The sequence below is a fragment of the Leptonychotes weddellii genome, chromosome 4, assembly GCF_054177405.1.
Source record: "Leptonychotes weddellii isolate Sample4059 chromosome 4, ASM5417740v2, whole genome shotgun sequence".
In the NCBI taxonomy this organism is placed as follows: Eukaryota; Metazoa; Chordata; class Mammalia; order Carnivora; family Phocidae; genus Leptonychotes; species Leptonychotes weddellii.
Window position 1 is genome coordinate 132,555,176 of NC_138372.1, and position 5,972 is coordinate 132,561,147.

Sequence of the window (5,972 nt, forward strand, 5' to 3'; positions counted from 1 at the left end):
CCCCCCACAGCTGTGCAAATGCGGGAATGGGAATCCTGCCTTGTGAACGTGGTCATGAAGGGCATGCCTTGCCACACTTTTTCCTGTTCTCTTCTTACACCCTTCCTCTTGCTGCCATCTTTCTTCTTTCTTTTCCTATTATCCTACCATGTACCTACACTGCTTCCTCTACATCCCGTCTGCACATGGTCAGTCCCAGTCTAGTGACTTCCGTGACTCCAACAACTAAATCACATCAACAGTTCCGTGATATAATTCATGACACAGTCCCTAATGGTTAAAGGCAGCCCCTGCAGTCTCAAAGCAAGGTGGGGCAGGGCAGGGTCATTACATCATAGGATATGATATCGTTCAGTTAATCAGCAATAATTTTTGAGACTCCACTGTAATAGGGCATCCTCATCAATCGTAGAAAACAGCAAGTGGCAGGGGGCCACCGCAGGCACTCGGCTCTCACTTGCTCCTAGGGCCGCATTCCGGAGCTCACTGAGAGCTCTGAGGGAATAGAGGGCAAGAGGAGAGCAGAGGGGAAGAGAGTATTCACTGCAGAGCTACCTTGCACAGAGGACCGAATGGGTGTTTTACAGGTGAACCCCAATGTCAATCTGAAGAAAGACTAGGAGTAAAACAGCACAAGAAATCCCTCCATCTCATAAAAGCACTACTTATTATACATATGTAATTAACAAAATCATTTAAATGTATTTAAAGTTTAAAGAATTTCAGGTGCAAAACTTCAATCTTTTTTTCTCTTCTATTAGAGGAACTCTAAAAGTGGATTAAGCAGGTTCCAATTAAAAGGTTGGATTCTGTTGCTAGCCTACAAGTTTTCAGAGAGGAAAAAAAAAAAAGATGCCTCTCAAAACCAGTCACATCTAGGCATATATATTATTTGTCAAATCTGTACATTGTGAACATATACTCCTACATCAACATTCTGCATGCAATGTGTTTCACTTTAGTCCAGAAATTGTTGTGAGATCATTAAATCCTACTTACAGGTTCTAGAAATGATAGCTAGATGATAAACATGGACAGACAGGTAGACAAATAGAGATCGACTGATCTTTGGTGTGAAGGGGAGGCAACGGGGCAGGTTTTATTAAATGAAAGGTGAACTAAATGTTTTTATTTGAAAAAAAATAGATGTTAGCCATAAACTAAAACTCTTACATTCCTGATCTAAATTATACTTACGGGCGCCTGGGTGGCTCAGTCAGTTAAGCATCTGACTCTTGATTTTGGCTCAGGTCATGATCTCAGGGTTGTGAGATTGAGCTCGGGCTCCCGTGCTCATTGGAGAGTCTGCTTGAGATTCTCTCTTTCCCTCTCCCTCTGCTCCTCCTGCCCTGGGCACAAGTGCAAGTGCTCTCGCTCTCTCTCAAATAAATAAATAAATCTTTAAAAAAATAATAAAAAATAAATTATACTTAAATTCAGTATCTTTGACATAAGAATTTGATAAGCAAAGGTATGGAAGTCATTGTTGTCTTAAAGTTCTATAATCCTAAGAAATAATTCCAAACAACTAAACTTTAAATAATGAATATTTCAATTTTCTACTTTATACTGAAGAGGTAGAATGGAAAGAAGGCTAACGTTCACTGAAAGCTACCCGATACTTTACAACAAATATTTATTTTATTTTAAAGATGTTCCTATTGGAATGAAAAGTATGATCATTTTGCAATATTTACACATCACTGTTTCAATTCTGGCAAACATTGGGGTTAGAAACCAGTATTAGTGACTATAAAGATTGTGAAAAATAAAAATATATTTTGTTCACCAATCTAGTGCCCATGATGTTGTTTTTAATCTCTCAAAACACCAGAATGTTTGAAGCTTTTGATCCACACTGTATCAAATTACAGGTAATACACCACAAATAATTACACCAAAAACAAGGACTGAATTTTCTTGCAGGTGAAGAGGAGGAAATGGACTCCTTTTTTTTCTCTTTTTATTAAATAAAAAAAATAATAAAGGCCTATTAATATAAAGTGACACATTTCAATGTGAAAAATGCAGGCTGTGCAAAGCTTGAGCTTCTCACTGTACTAACAACAGACCCACATTACACAGATGGAGTTTCTTTCCTTATTGGCCTCATAAATGTTAAGAGTAGCACACACAGCTTTTTCACTGTAGATGAACACTTGGTAAACACTATAATTGAGACCTTTAACTTGTATGTTTCCCTAGGCTTGGTGTGACTGTTTGTAGCCTCAATGTGACAAGAGTAAAGCTTTTTCAATGAATACATATATCCCCATAATTGTGGCACATTCTCAGTGGTTGTTCTCAGCACATGGTTAGTTGTTAGTTTTTGTTTCTTCTTTTTTTTTCTTTTTTTGTTTTAATTTCAAGAAAAACTAATGAGTTTCCAGAAGCAGTGTGAGTGCTTTGGGGCTGAATGTGATTTAAAACCAGCAGTAAAAGAAAAAGAAGACAGGGAAGGTAGCTGGTTAATTGACCTTTATTGTGCCTTCTGGTTCATTTAGAAATGGAAATTAAATTAACATGATAATTCAGTCCTACTGTGTTAAGGCTGCTATAAACCCATTAAATTTTATGGCCATTGATTTAGCATTTTTTTCTATTAACTGGGTTTAATTTTCAAAATTGTCATGCAGGTTCTGAAAAGTGGTTCATCCACTCTGATTCTTCTAAGTTACTAATGTGTAGCCTTTTCTTTAATGGTACTCACTTAATTATTCAAGCGCGGAGGGCCCAACCGCCCTCAAATGCCTGGATTAATTTTGAAACTAACCCCACTGAAAGTCTTTATATGAAGCAAGGAGAGTTCGGTGATGGGAAAAGACAGTGAAATTTCCTAGTGCATATACCAAATTTCTTAAAGACTGCATCCTAAAGCTAAACGTGACAAAAGGAAATATTCTGGATTTCTTTTTGTGAGATCAAAAGAGCCATAGGAAGATTTTGTGTAGCTGTTTCTCTTTTTACAGCTTCTCGATAATATGAAATCTTTTAAAATGTAACCACTGCTCGACTGTCAGATTCCCAAACATCTTTTCAGCTACTAATTTGGAATCTAGACCAGTCAAAATTTCTATTTTTGAACTTCTAAAAAGTATCCATTTTTATTTGAAGCTGAAACTATTTTCTTGATTCTGGCTTTACCTGACGTACATCTAAAAGTAAAGTTTTCAGTATACTATGAGCACAGTTTTTGTTACTAACTCAAATATGAAAGTTTTTATTTTGAAACTTATTGACACTTGAGGTCTCCGAGTTTCAAAAAGATTCTCTAACTTCTCTAACCTCATGGTATTCCTAAACAGTAGAAACATGATGATTTTACCTTTTTGATTTTTTTACTACTGAAGAAAAAGAAGGTAATTGATGGGCCCACAGACCCACACCTAGAACTACTTGGCTGGTCAACAGTCCTGAACTTGCAACCCCAGTTTATAAATTCAAAGAAGTGATGAGTGACCACTCTTTTTTGACTAAATTGTCAACATTTTCTCATTTTTTAACGGTATGTTCGATTAAAGTAGCTGAATTTTTTAATGCTACATCAAGGCTGGTCTGTTCATATTAGAGGCTAAATGGCTGTTTTTATGTAGGCAGCATGCTTCCAATAGTTTTAGCAGTGCCAATCATAATTAAAGACCCTCAGAGATCTGAATATATTGCTATTAGAAAATAGCATACAGGGGTGCCTGGGTGGCTCAGTCGTTAAGCATCTGCCTTTGGCTCAGGTCATGATCTCAGGGTCCTGGGGTCAAGCCCCACATCGGGCTCCCTGCTTGGTGGGGAGCCTGCTTCTCCCTCTCCCACTCCCCCTGCTTGTGTTCCCTCTCTCGCTGTGTCTCTCTCTGTCAAATAAATAAATAAAATCTTTAAAAAAAATAGCATACAAATACTTCACTCCCTTCTCAGCAAAGTATATCAGGTTCTTCATTATCCAGACACCATTGCCTTAGATGATGTTTCCACTCCAAGTCAAAGTTTTCATAGAGTTACAATACTTCCCTGTTCAATGAACAGCCTGATATGGAACCAAAAGAAAATGCTGATCTATATGAAAAGGTATATGGAGAAAGGATGGATTATTTCCTTAAAGGGATAGCACAAAATGGGATTATAAAAAATGTTCAGGTGAAGAGGAGTTAGAAGTACTTGCTGATGAATATTGTGGAAGGAACGCTACCTGGAAGATCTCTTACTGTTCCTAGTATTTAGTACAGTATCTTGCACCCACAAGATGTTCAATATATAAATCTAACAACTGCCAACACTTAATTATGCAGCACTGATGATGTGCCCTGCACTGTTCTAAGGATCTCAGACATATGAAATCATACAATCCTCACACAATATGGGTACAACAATTACCCTCCCCACCTTCAGGTAAGGAAACAGAAGTACAAAGGGGTTAAGTAAGTCATGCAGGATTTGAACCTACACCATCTGGCTACTGACATCTGTGTTTAATGACTGTTCTACTCATGTGTTTGTCAATTTCCACCATTCCCACTCACCAAGCCTGGAAATACAGACCCTTTTGGACTTACCCCTTGTCATTGCTGTCTTTCCTGCACACCTTCTCCCCACCCCATCCCTCAACACCCAGCCTATCTTAAATCCAAGAATCCTCATTACTTTTCATTCTCTGATCATGGAATCTAAAGACACTCCCTTGAGAAAGAAATTGCTTGATTGTGTTAATACTTCAAAATTTGAAACCCCTGACCTCTGCTGTGAGGGTAAGCTGCAGAATGAGAGGGGAGGAGGGAGAATGAGAGAGCAGGTATAAAGGGGAGCAAGCACTTCAGCATGGCTTCCTTGTGTTTGCATGGGTTTGGGTTTATAGGATTTGTTAGAGTAGCATTTGGTTTCCTTCTCAAGCACTGTGCCTGCAACAGGGCCTGGGGGGGGGGGGGCGGGGAGCTGCCAAGATAGAATGGATTCACCTTTCCCCTTTTTTCTTCACACTCACCTCTAGCATAGTACCTAAACACTGGGTTCCTCACACAGTGGTCCCCTTTACATTCCCACTCTGGAGTCAAAGGGTGGTGATAAAGACTGTAACTGACTCAAATCTCTATCCTCAAGGCCTCGAATAGCGTCTGGCTCATTAGTGCTCAATAAATGATTGATGACTGAGTGAGTTAATGAATGCCTGAAATAAACCAGCCTTCCCCAAGAAGCCTAAATGAGAGTCAAGATTATGTACTAGCTGTGTTTTTTCTAGAAAAAAATGTTTGAGGAAAATGTAATATCAACTTTAAAAATACTGTTTATTCATTCTGCACTTATTTTCAGAAATCAAACAAGTAAATATGTGATGAAATTTAATAGAATAATTTGCTTGCTAAAATTCTTATTCAGAAATGACTAGATGATCTAATTCTGGTTTTATCTTCCAGACCTATGTAGCAAATACAGCCTGAAGCCAGAGCCCTTTTGTGACATGTGTTCTGCTGATGTCTACCCCCCGGGGACCTAAAGTAGCATCCGGTCTTAAAATATCTGCTTGCATCTTATAAGAGTGTGGGCATTCATTTCCCTCCTTCATTCTTCAAGGGCTTACCTTCTACACAGTTTCTCTGGGAACAAATCTCACTTTCTTCCTTACACATTGTTTGCCATGGTTTGGTGTTTTAAATTCCCCTGAAGACTTTCATAAATCCTTTTCCTTACTCATAGCAAAAAAAAAAAAGGAAGGAAGGAAGGAGAAAAATGAAAGAAAAAGATACACCTTAAATTTACACAAAGTTTTATGTCAAATATATTCGATTTTTAAAAGGAAATAAAAAGAGCTATCAGAAAATTTCTTGTATCTACTTCTAACTCTGAGATGGTCTTCATATGTCTCTTCAAATAACTCATTCTCTTTTCCAATAATGCCATAATTTCCAAAGAATGTTCTATCTTTGCAGAAGCAAAATTCTAGAATTTTTTCAACCTGATCCAGCTTTCTGGCACAAAATATTTACTTT

General features: G+C 37.9%; 2 long non-coding RNA genes across 2 annotated transcripts in view; both read right to left on the minus strand.

Annotated features, from left to right (window-relative positions):
- The window catches only part of LOC145720938 (uncharacterized), a 7,146-nt gene extending 5,230 nt beyond the window's left edge, over positions 1 to 1,916 (minus strand). Inside the window, exon 1 of the long non-coding RNA XR_014144292.1 lies at positions 1,198 to 1,916. This is a non-coding gene — a long non-coding RNA (uncharacterized LOC145720938). The remainder of the gene's footprint in view (positions 1 to 1,197) is intronic.
- The window catches only part of LOC115944782 (uncharacterized), a 157,916-nt gene that overhangs the window by 82,714 nt on the left and 69,230 nt on the right, over positions 1 to 5,972 (minus strand). The gene's annotated exons all lie outside the window — the stretch shown is intronic.